Below are 13,663 nucleotides of genomic sequence, written 5' to 3'. Positions count from 1 at the left end.
CTGGATTATCTTTTGTTGGTAACATGTAACAATTGAAAGCCTGCGGAAATTTCTTTAATTTCCGAGACGCGATTTTTTACATATGGAGTTGGACAGTTGTTGTTTCGTACCCATTGTAAGACAGCTTCATTGTCAGACCATATAATGACATCTTTGAAGTTCATGGTAGACAAGACTTGTTTGATATGCACTGCTAAGCGTGTGCCAGTTAGCAATGCTGTTAGTTCCATCTGAGGCAAAGTTCTCTTTTTTAATTGAGCGACTCTGGCCTTAGAGGTGATAAGATATGATTGATGAGAAGTCACTAAGTAAGCACAAGCTCCAAAAGCTTTGGCTGACGAGTCTGCGAATACATGTAGTGATACTTCATCATTTTCCTCGACTATGTGTCTCGGAAAGATTATCTTTTCGACTAAAGTTTGTTCTCGAGCCACTTCCATCCAAGCTTTTTGTAACTGGAGTGGTAGTGGATCATCCCAACCAACTTTAGTCTTCCAAGCTTCTTGCACCAATAAACACCACATGATAGTTAAAGGATTTAGTAGACTGTTACGGCCCTCTCGGGTCGCAACTGGGTTCTTACTCTGATGTTGTTAGAGGAAGGGTATCCGGCCCCAAGCCAGTAGTGGCTTTCAAGGGATGTGATCCGTAACGCAAGTAAAATAAAAGGGGAAGGGAAATAAAGTTAAAAACTTAATAGTATAATTATTACCATCACCATAAATACTATATAAAAGATTACACGGGGGGGGGGGGTATAAACACTATTATATACACTGTTGTCTTCTGAAGACTCTGGATCTTCACGGTGCTCACGATGCCAAGCTCTTGGTGCTCTTGTGGCCTCACAATGAATCCTTCGAGAATCTTGAGTCTACCCCGGCCACAGGCCAGCCAAAACACAGTTCCACTGGGGGGACCGTCGTGGAGGCTGTCAACCACAAGTCCAGCAGATAGCTGGCAGGTTCCAAAGCAGCGACGCTGGATAGGCCAGTCCACGATCGATACTAAGGTCGCGAACCCTAGTCAGGAGCCTCGTGTGATACCACCGATCACTCTCCTTGCCACAACTCCCCAGTGGTTAAGCGTCTCCTCCAGTCAGTCCCGGGTATGACAATCCTTCAACTGCCACTTCACAGGCAGGGTAACACCACAGTGTTCATCCGGGGGGCGACTCACAGCTGCTGCAGCAAACTCTTGGAGACGAGACGACTGCCTTGGGTAGACTGATCCCACCTCCATTACAGCAGTCCCAGGTCGACTCTGTAATCAGACACGTCATCAGTGAGAGGGACACTCTAGGGCATGTCACTTACCGGCTTAGACACAAACGCCCGACGTATCTACTCCATAGGTGGCGTTGCTGTCTGAGCGCCACCTCACCAGAGGTCAGCAGCGGCTGTGTTATGAGCTGATCAGGACGGGAAACTAGCCCTTGTGGCTGGTATTTCCTGTCCTCACTAGCTGGCATCGTCCATTTGGAGGGGGTTTCGGGAGCTGACCCACAGATGGCGCGGTCGTCACTGCTCCGTGCTCGGACGTCGGGCTCGGGTCCGTAACATATACCAAGTGGGTCGAATACTTTGCTAACTTGTGAAAGCAAATCCCTTTTTGTAGCAATGCAATAATTTACTGGTACAGATATGATTGACATTGTGTCCGAGATTAGATCCCACTCCATACCTAACACCTTTTGTGATTCTGGTATGTGATATTCAGGGTAATCTCTTGCTATTTGATTATTCAATGTTGCATTATTAGAGGCCCAAGATTGTAGTTACATGTTGGCACCTTGTAGCTCCTTGTTGGCCTCTTGATATAATTGTAACAACTCAGTAGTACTGTAAACTTTCCCTTGAAAATTATCTACATATAGATTCTGACTGATTTCAGCCTTAAAGGGGCACGATGATTTCTTTAGATGAGTATCTAGAGTTGCTTGCAACAGAAATGGACTTGACGTCACGCCAAAAACAACTGAGGAGAATCTGAAAGTCACTATAGGACTATTGATATCTTCTGGGTTCTCTACCCATAGAAACTAAGTGAAGTCTCTATCTTCTTCCTGCAAGCCGACTCTTAGAAAGGCATTACTAATATCTGCTGAAAATGCATATTTGTTAAGTCTAAACTTCAATAACTGTAATTCCATCTATCATCATACTATCATGCAAGAGGAGCGACAAATCTAAAGATCATCCAATAAAATCAGCAGACTTCTAGATGTTACTACTGCTCGGCTTAGACTTGGTTACAAGTATCTCTGGGAATTCTCATTATCTGCTGATGTAGACCTGACCAAATGTAAACTGTGTCAACAAAATTATTCGCACACTCTCCATCACTATGTGATCACTATGTGATCACAGAGTATCTGTATGAGGCCATCACTATGTGATGGAGTGCGAAAAAATACGTGAATTTAGAGACAATTCTATAACCAATGTTCCAGCGATGTGTAAATATTTCATTCAAAATGATCTGCTACCAGAAATTTTAACCAAATATCCCCAGTTTGCTAACTGTAGGTAGTAACTGAGTGATTGTAACCTATCCACCGCTGCCCACTGGATGGGGGGCGGTGTGCAGGACAAACATATAAATTTTGACACTAGCTCTCCACATATGTCAGTTGCTTAATTTAGAACCTGTACTTGAGGTCGATCTCGAACCCATTGTTGATGTGACGACTTATATTGAATTTTGTAACTAGCTCATCAAGATTGTTACTTGCTTAGCTAACTAAATTGTGGGGTTCAGTCCCTGAGCCCATTATGTGCCTCTGTAACCCTTTCCACTACCGCCCACAAGATGGGTATGGGGTGCATAATAAATGAACTAAACTAACTAAACTAAACTTCAACAGTATGTCATACAATTTCTGAGTCAGACTTGGACCTGTTTACAAACAATCATTTAGACTGGTTCCTTGGGGTCTAGATTTAGAGCTACAATTAACAACTATCCGTAAAGGAGTCGTTTTGGATTCTCTCATTATAGCCATGTGTGGTAAAAAGTGGCCTGTTTGCTTATTGTCGTGTTTCACGACTTCGATAAATTTATTCTTTAATTGTTGAGCAATAATCTCATGATAGAGTTTTAAATGCTCAGGCCTTTTTCTTAGCTTTGCTAATTGAGATTTAAATTGACTATAAGCCATGTGATAGCTGGTAGGTAAGGACTTATGGTTGATTTTCCATGGTAGCCTTACCCAGTACTGTCCATCATGGTACTGTACAGTTTCTAAGTACTGATTGTATGTACAGACATCATCAGGACTTAGTTGTTCAGGAATTATTCCTATGGCATCAAGTTCCCACAATTGATGTACAGATTCCAATCCATCATCAATCATGTTGGGGATATTAAGTGAGGACTGTTCTTTGCCTAGTCACGCCACGATTACAGTTTCTGTATGATGTGATTTTTCAGGAGTTGAAGGTTCAAGATCTAGTATAGGTCCTGTCATCAATATGCCTCCTGCTGATTTGAGTATATTCATACCCATAGATTCCTCTGATCCCAGAATGAATCGATGATAGTAGTCAGCTCCAATCAGGATTCCGATATCCCCTATGTAGTCAGAATCAAGCAGAGGACCTGCTAATTGAATTCCTTTTTCTTTTAGGAATTTAATTGTGGCTGCCAGACCAGTCACTTCCATTTCAGTAGGAATTTTATCAACTACTATGGCTTCGACTGTTCTTTGGGGTGTACCTAGACAGACATTGAGTTGTACTACCGGAAAGGTTTTACGACCTGAATTGGTAAAAAAAACTGATATGGATGTAGATACTTGCTTTGAAGATTTAAGTTGTAAATCTTCTGCCATCTTTTTACTGATAAAGGTTTTCTGTGACCCTTGATCAAAAAAGCCTCTAGTTTGAATACAAATTCCTTGCTTGCATAGTTCTAGCTGTGCAGTAGGTAATACTGCTGTTGTAACAATTTCTGTATCTAAGTCATTGACATTACTCATTACTGTACAGAATTGTACGGCTGTTGTGTTGTGGTATTATCATCTTTTGGCTTTGCCTGAGATGCAGGTTGATTATTGGATGTCTGTGATCTAGATTGAGTGTTGATATCACCACAGTGTGCTGTGTGATGTACACTTTTATGACAATATTGGCAGTTCTGCAATTGAGTGTTACCTTCACTTGTATCATGCTTCCGTAGACAACGGATGCACCTGTTCAGAGATTTCAGTCGACTGATTCGACTGGCACAGTCTTCATAAACTGTGCATTGATAAATGGTATGTGCTTCCTGACAGAATAAACATCTTGGGGCACTTGCAGCTTCTTTTGTCTTATCTGTCTTGGGAGCTTGATTTCCTACAGTTCCATTAACTGTGGGTGATATAGCATATGAGCCAACATTACTCTGTTTCCACTTTGCAGAAGAGGAGCTTTGTTGCCTTGATTTTTGACTGCCAATTTGGACATTTTTGTTTTTGTCCGTGGATTCACTTTTAGTGATTTTTTCTTGTGATATGATATTGTTACAAATATGTAACACTTGTAGCTATGTAATTACATGCAAGTAGGTCATACAAGCATGTAACACTTGTACTCCTCCAAGGATTTTCTTAAAGGATAAATTGTATCTGTAATAATGTGTATCTACATTATTCATGATGTGATGAAGCATTTTGCTTTTTACTTTTTTCTCGGCTTTGCCTTTTCTATTAAGTAAGTCTCTTTGAGATGCATGATTAACTTCAGATTTTCTGAAGCTGCTTTTACTCCAGTAAAAGCATGAGATTAGGTAATCAAGACTATATTCTTGGACTAATATAGTTATCTTTGATGGATGATAATTCAGTACTTGTAATGACATTGTCAATGGGCTGTTAGCCTTTCAGATTGTAGATTAGTGATGAGGGTCTGTTTAGCCATTCAGATTGTGATGTGAGATTAAGATTGGTCTTAATCCCCTAATGGTAGACTATTGTAGCCAAGTGATGATGACATATGTCTATCACCTGATTTAAATGGCCTGTAGGCTGTAGCTTCAAGTGATTTTTTAGACACTTTGTGTCCTTTTATGTTTCTGTAGCTGGTGGAATACTGATAGCCATTTTGACCTTTCCGAGTTTCAGAGATTCCGAGATTTTTTTTTTTGATAAATATGTTTAATAATAATGTATTTTGATATATGAGCTTTCCTGTCTACTTAGGTAATGATTCCCAAGATCGTCCTTCATTTCCTACCTGGAATCTGGATGTAGCAGGTATTCAATTATCAAAAGTACTGTAATAATTTGGTTTGTGATCCGAATGCACCAAGTGCGCCAACTCGGTAAATCCTGTAATAATTTTTAAAAAAATAGTAAATGGCACTATTTTTGCAAAGTCATTAAAAGATCTATTACCCTAATAGTTGTTTGATAAAATACAGTAGAATGCCTACTAGTTTTACCTGTAATAGGGTTTGATACAGTTGATTATGATTAGATTGTAATGAAATGCTCCTACAGTGATAAAAACACTTTTTTAAGGAATATTATGTAATGAGCAGCTCTGAAATACAGTTGATTAGAGATAATGCTAGATAATACACTTAAATATGTATGTAATGTTACCACAAGTGAGATAGGTAATGGTATATATGGTTAACATGCAGTTGTGTCTGTGACACTGATAGAATTAAGTACTGTGGTTTTTTAACACAGAACAGTATTAGTATGCTATGAATGCTTACTAGTTAATAGATATGGTGGCTTAAGCCACTGCAAACAATTTGTTTACTTAGATATATTGCTATGATAAATATTGGCTGTTAGGCTAGAATATGTAAAAATTATTCCAATGCAAAATCAAGAAGTTTCTTATGTATTTGTCAAAGCAATATTCGGGAAATCAAGGACCATAAATATATAGGTTTGAAGGACCAAAAATGTGGGGAAAACCTGTTGGGGTTGATATGAGAGAAGAATTACCACGAACTTGTACTGAACTAAATTAAAATTTACTGACTGCAAATTAATTCAACTCAAATCTCTAGCTAGGGTCGTAAATCCTAGCTCCTCTTTTCCTAATGACAGATTGTGGACTGTAAGGAGCAGGTGGGGTGAATGAATTAGTTGATAGGTTGATTTAAGATCCACAGTCCACCTGCCAACAGGTATCTCACATCAGCTTGTATTTTATACAAGGATAATATTTAATAAATTCAGTTATATGATTGAACACTGGCTCTGTTTATATCAAAGATTTAAGCATGTACATAGTCTAGCTCAGCACCATAACTATTAACAGCCAATATATTCTTATACGACAAACAACAATATAAATTGTAAAAGTATAATAAATGACTTTAAATGTAGTCTAAGTACTGTTACTAGGTACAAGAAATTATATTCAATTAAATGAACTTATATGATAACTTAAAAAATAACTAAGCAAGCAATTGTTAACTTAATTTATATATTCAAGTATATATACACATATATTCAATTTATATGAAGAGGTACAGTCAGCCTGACCAAATCTTTTCCCACACCATGGACACTTATGAGGTCTTGTTTATTTATTGCGGCTGAGTCTTTTCTGACACAATGGACACTCATGAAGTTTAGTGCTTAAAGATTCAACTGCTGCACTACAATATTATTAAACTTTCTGAGATATGAGGCGTTGCCTCGCTTTATAACCGACAGACAGACTTATAGGACATTAAAGTCAAACAAGCATACAATTGGCCAATTAATGCTCAATAACATCAATATACTTCTCTGACTGCCGGAATGCCGGGTCTGTCTAATTACCACAAGCTACCACAAGCTACACAAGCTTCAGAAAGCTTCCTGGCAATACGTTAGTAATGAATAAATATGATAAGTTAGGCTGACCTAACCTAACCCAACCTAACCTAACCTATCCTAACCTATCCTAACCTAACCTAACCTAACTTAACTAAACCAAACCTAACCGAAGCTTGGATCGTCAACTTGATTTGGCATCACCAGCTTTTTATTTTCGTCTAATTTCTTTATAAAAAGATACTTTTTCAGATTAAAATTATGTTTTTTCGTGTTGTACATTCAGCACCAACATTATAATGAGTAAATATATCATATTTATTCATTACTAACGTATTGCCAGGAAGCTTTCTGAAGCTTGTGTAGCTTGTGGTAATTAGACGAACCGGGAATGCCTGTCTGACAGTATGCCAGACTTGATAACTCTCTTGTCGTGAGTTTAGGCACGATATTTTATATAACAGCTTTGCTGTAGATTGTTGTTGTAGCGTTGTTACGTGATTTTACTTTAAACTGCGTAGCAGAAGGATGATAGTTGATGGTGAAGGTGGAGACAAGTCACTGTGTGCTCTTTTAGATATAAATGTTCTAGGGATTTTCCTTGTAGATATATTGTCCATGTACTCCCCCAGTTCTAGAGTGTTCACTGGTGATAAAGATAATTAGATAAGGTGTCCTGAGCTAATTAATGTTCGCTAAGGATCCGTGACACTTGTTCACTCAGTTGTAAACAAACGCGTAGTGCCCCGGGTGTGGTGGGCGCTTCTTGTTCCCGAGATGCTCCTCCCTCTTCCTTGAGAGGGGTAGCTTTCAATGAATATTGATTGATTATTTTTAGTGTCTAGACTTATGATTGAGATAAGATGTGATTATAATATAATTAGATATAGGATTTAAAGATTATAAGTAGTACTTGATAGTAGCACTGATTCTTATTAAGGATTCGATTTATAATCCCTACCGTAAGCGATTAATGTTCCAATAGTTTTTTAAATAACAAATCCTTCTAGAATCTTCTGTATCCTTGAGAGATCATGCACAAAGTCACTTAGGCATCTATAGGGCCCTCTGGCATATGTGATCATAATGACATTGTCATCTAGGATTAAGATGTATAATGAATCTATAATGATTCGGATATGATTTTGATACGATTTAGATATGATATAGATATGATACAGAAATAATACATGTCTTAGATGATAATATTGATAGGTGGGTAAAAATTTTCCACAGAGTGGGTAGGGATAGAGAGTGGGGGGACAGAGAAAGGGGGTTGTCGGCAGGGAACCCAACTTGAAGTTAGTGCAATAATCCTCCGGGCTACAGGGCTTGGCAAATGATCTTAGTTAAGTTGGGCTCGCTACCTCTTGGCTCTTGTTGGGGAGGGTAGGGTTGAGGGGAGGCTAGGAGAGGGAAGGATGGGACCTACACCCCCTTCACCTACTGAGGGGGGGTTGTGGGGAAGGAAGGAGGGAAGGAGTATAATGTGAGAGGTTCTCTAGGCCTAGTGGCACTAGGTCTAAGTGAGGGGAAAGTGATGGAGGGAGAGAGAGAGAGAGGATGAGAGTGTGAGTGAGATTGGGAAAACGAGAGAAGGACACCTGTGTGTGCACAGGCACAGGTGACACAGACAACACCTGTGTCCGCCTGTCAGTGTTTAATGTCCATCTGGAGTGACAGGTAATAAATATATTGTGTTGGAGGGGATTGGGAAGTGTAGGGGAGGTGGTGGGGAGTGTAGGGAAGGTGGTGGGGAGTGTAGGGGAGGTGCTGGGGAGTGTTGGGGAGGTGGTGGTGAGTGTAGGGGAGGTGGTGGTGAGTGTAGGGGAGGTGGTGGTGAGTGTAGGGGAGGTGGTGGTGAGTTTAGGGGAGGTGGTGGGGAGTGTAGAGAGGGAGTAAATATCACGATACACTAGGCAAATGAGTTATTAAAATCAAGGAAAAACAAAGAAAATATACATATTAACATATCTTTAAATTAAAGATAAATTAGCATCTCTCTAAACAGCTTAAATTTTGTTTCAGAAACCTCGTAAATTAACGCCAAAAATTCTAGCATCATAAAGTGCTATAAATATTAGAAAAATCTTATGAATGCCCCCCCTCGCCAAGAAAGACTCTCCTGCAATCTATCCAATGATGGAGATGCAACCGGAAGCTGCACTTCACAGATTGAGAGAGAGAGAGAGAGAGGGCACAGATCTATTAGCTGGGGAAGAGTTGTAGGCAATAATGTTAATGGAAGTATTCCAGGCACCTCACTATGCCAGCATGCAACATGCCCAATACTCCAAATCTTCCAGAAATAGTTTCAGGAAATATGTGGTTAAGAAATAATTTGGGAAATTTGAGTTATTTTGTTTTGTTCTGGCACTAGTCCTCGCTGTTATACGCGGGGTGTATGTGTGTATACTACCTGGGTATGAGTGTATATCTGGTGTGTGTGTGTGTGTGTGTATCTGCAATGGTTCAGTATCTATCGCTTTTCGTTTCTCTGAGTTTTGCGTTTTTTTTTCTCGCAAAAAAGTATCCTCTCATTTTCTGCAAAACACACACACACACACAAAACACACACACACACACAAAACACACACACACACACACACACACACACAGTGTATGCCTCTCCTCAGCGCGACTCAATTGACAGTTGAGAGGCGGCCCGAAAGAGCAAAGCTCAACCCCCGCAAACACAACTAGGTGAATACACACACACACACACACAGGTGAAATCTGAGTGCCCAAATGAGCCACAGAGATATTAGAAAGATTGTTTTTAGTGTCAGAATAGTTAACAAATCCTATTCTTAGATAAAGAAAAAAAGCTCCACAATGCTCCCTCCCTTTCACCCTCTCAATTCTTTCTTTTTCTCTCTCTCTCCCTCATTCCTGTACTCGAACGAGTACACGCATGCAAATCGACACTATAATTCTAAGTGACTCCTTGTCACCCTTGACGGCACTCAGCTCCCCAAGGAACAACTTCGACATGCTTGTGTCTGAAGCAAGAGAGAGAGAGATATGATGCAATAATCAACGCTGGAATCAAGAATCAGTCACTTGTTGACTCCTGTCCCGACTGCTCTCCGAATTGTTGATGAGTTAGTTGAGTTTGATGATAGAACTGATGAGTTAGTTAAATCATGAGATGTTAGAGAGTGACTTAATTGATTAGCGTGGTAGAGTAATATAGCGTAATCTGCAACAAAGTCTAGTAAATTGACTTGAAGAAAAGAGGAATTCACATCTATTACTCTATCTATTATCTTTATATTACGCAAGAAGAGTCACATATCTATGGTTCATCCACGGGATAGGTATGGGGGGTCCACCACCATCCACGGGATAGGTATGGGGGTCCATCACCCCCCAAAGGATAGGTATACGATGCATAACAAATGACAAACGAAAAACAATGCCTCCGTCTTCTCTCTCTCCTTCCACCACCCATCATCATCTGTTCCTTCACCCTTTTCCTCCCATTTAATCCCTCTCCCTACCTCTTCCCTTACATCCTATATATATATATATATATACCCTTCTCAGCCCCCTTACACCTCCCTCCCTCCCATCCACTTCAGCGCTACAAGCACCTTCCCTTTCTCGACAATATACAGATGACCTCGCCCATTATGTTAAGGAAGAGCGGACACATTTCTATTGTCCTCCCTTATAACCAGTCCTCTCGTTGCTTCATATTTCCCCTCTACATCACAGAACACCCCGCCTTAATCCCCCTTTTGTCCCCCCCCCCCCCCTCTTGTCTTTCCCCCTTTTAAGGCCTCCAGTTGACAAGGGAAAAATCTCAACGCTGGAAGAAGTTTTGCCATAAAAAGAAAAAACGGAGGGGGCGTTTCCGATCATTTGAAATGATCGCGAGCGAGAGTGCTCATCTCCTATGACCTCCTGTCACCTCTGTCATGTCTCTGTCTCCTCGCCCTCGCGTCTCTTGAAGATTGACAGACAGTCGGGTCGTCTTGTGTCACCGTTCGAACCCCGCTCTTGGCTGCCACGTCCTCCTGGCATAAGGAGTGAAGTTGCAAGGTAGAGGTCAAGAGACCTGTCTATAATGGCCCTCTGTAATCTAAGACAAGTTATAACTAGAATAATCTACGACAAATAATAACTTTATAATCTACAACAAATTATAATTTTAACCAAGATAAAAAAAACAGTAATTACCTGTTGGCAAGATTATTAATTTCTTGAGATAACTTTAATAAATATTTCTTATATGAGAAGGTGGTGGAACTAAACCCTTCCTAAATGAAGATGCTTTGTGTGTTCAAGAAACACACACACATAGGTGTAGAAGTACATTTTTGTATACTAAGCAAATTAAAGTAATGAAAACTATGCCTTTTATGAGGCAATATTGTCTCTTATTGCTCTATCACTGTAGTTGTGGGCAACTTTAATATCCCAAATTTAAACTGGGACTCTCTCGTAACGCAGAACAAGAATATATCTATTTAGCACACCATCTTGCTTGATGGGTTATCTATCATACCTTGATATTATTAATATTATACATGACCTTTTTTTTATACATGACCTTTTTTATACATGACCTTTTTTTATACATGACCTTTTTTCTATACATGACCTTTTTATACATGACCTTTTTTCTATACATGACCTTTTTATACATGACCTTTTTTATATTCCTTACCTTTTTTATACATGACCTTTTTTCTATACATGACCTTTTTTATACATGACCTCTTTTCTATACATGAATTTTTTTATACATGACATTTTTTATACATGACCCTTTTTATACATGAGCTCCTGCCTGTAGAGAGGTTACCTCCCTGGGTGTGAAAATGTCCAATATGATACCACAAAAAATATGGCAAAAGGATCGTGAGGAAATTAATATAGAAGCTGGGAATGAGTTAGATCAAATCTGCACTGATGGGTCATCTAATCCTGCCAATGGCAGCATTCACTGTAAATAGGAATAATGCCTTTCAAAATGCAAGTGAGGAAAAAGCAAGTATTGAGAACTATGCCTCTTCAACGCAAGCAGAACCGCCATTGTTATGGTGTTAAGATTTCTTGAAAGAAACACTAACGGTGCAGTGATCTGCACTCATTCAAAAGGAGCACTACAAAGTCTATATAAAAATCGGGCCGAAAACCTTGCGATAGTCGCTGAAATCAAGAGAGCTGTGAAGATGCTAACCAATCAGGAAAGAGTCGTCAAGTTTCTGGGGATCCCCTCCCATGGTGGAATCTGTGGACAGGAATGAGCAGATGTGCTGGCTGCTGAAGACGCTGAAGGAGACCATATTGAATACTTCATACCCAAGACTGCTACAAATTAGAGGTATTGTCAGGCAACATCACCGTGACAAGGTAACTGAGGAAAGGAGGATAGAAGCACAAACCAGTGAATCTGTACTATGGTACAACATGGTTGCAGCTGGCAATCCCAATCATTATGGACGAAGAGGAGGTGGCCGCAGGAGAGAATCAGTAATAGCAAGAATTCGTTGTCTTGGATACAAATATTCATGGAGATTCGGGATGGAAATAACAGTGGAGTTGCAGATAGTGTGGTGAGAGTGACAGACACCGCCTCGACCACTAACTGAGAGAATGTGAACATCTAAGAGTCATTAGAAATGTGAAATTAGAGACCCACATTGAGTTAGGAAAATAATAAAATACGATCTGTCAAAAATATATGCTGTTCCCAAAACATTTCTCATGAATCCTTGTACTGGAAAAATGACTAATGTAAATACGTATCAAATTTTGCAAATGGAACGACACATATGGAGAGGCCAGCTGGTATAAGTATTGACAAAGGTACTCATAAGATAAGTGCACCTTTGGTTGCATAGATTTTGAACTTACAAAGGTGTTTAACACTCTAAAAGCCAAAGGGTATTAACAGACTGTTGACCTCGGGTTCACGAAATAATCACGTTGCATAACGTGGTATTTCCGGGCTCACCATAGCCCGTGCTACTTGGAACTTTTTGTCCTAGGTAGCGAATCTTTAACAACAACAACTTGATATTCCTGTCACATGACGCCATAGTGACTGCTCTCTACAACGGGTTGTTAAATCTGTAATAATTATCATATTTATATTTATAATATTTTACTGTAATATTTATTTATAATAAGTCAATAATAATAATAATTATTGTTAAGACACTATCCTGGGCACTTCTGGTTGCTTGAGTGATCAAAGAAAACGGAGTGTGTGTGCGTGCGTGCGTGCGCGGAGTAATTAAACCAATGCTGCCATCGGGAAATAAATCTTTTGAGGGAAATTTCCTGATTTACTTCAAGGCCCCTATCTCTCCAGTGATCCTGATTGGGGGACAGTAAGCCGGCGTCTTTTCAAAACGCCTCCCCTCGTTGTTTGAAGATTTTTTTGTTTTAAAACTTTATTTTGAACTAGGCATTTATATTTTAGTATGTGATTTCACGGGTTTTGAAACCCAATGTATGAAAGAAAGTCTCCTGTTTTCTGTCCTAAGGCATGGCTTGTTAAGCTTTAAGCACTTGCGGCCTGTAAGCCCTGTCATGTCTGGTTTGTAGTATTGTTAGCCCCTGTGGTCCTCAACCGGATGAGGTTGAGGACCTCATCCAGTTAATACAATAGTCCAGATTGAGGAAGCTGATCAGCATCAAACCAATCAGCATCATTGCAAGAGTAGCATCTCGTCTCACTCGCAGTGTGACATAGGTGGCCCTCTGCTTGAACGCTACGCACGCCTACTCTTCCAACGTCTGATACCTCTTAGAGTGCGTGAGTGGATGGATCGATCAGCTCGCCAGCCATAAAGCAAGCCAGCATCGTCTCGCTGTCCTACAGCAGCTGTTATTCTCCAGCCTCGATGAGCACTTCGGTGTAGCCATAACCAGTTCCAG

Source organism: Procambarus clarkii, chromosome 33 (assembly GCF_040958095.1).
Source record: "Procambarus clarkii isolate CNS0578487 chromosome 33, FALCON_Pclarkii_2.0, whole genome shotgun sequence".
Classification (NCBI taxonomy): domain Eukaryota; kingdom Metazoa; phylum Arthropoda; class Malacostraca; order Decapoda; family Cambaridae; genus Procambarus; species Procambarus clarkii.
This window is presented reverse-complemented; position numbering follows the sequence as displayed.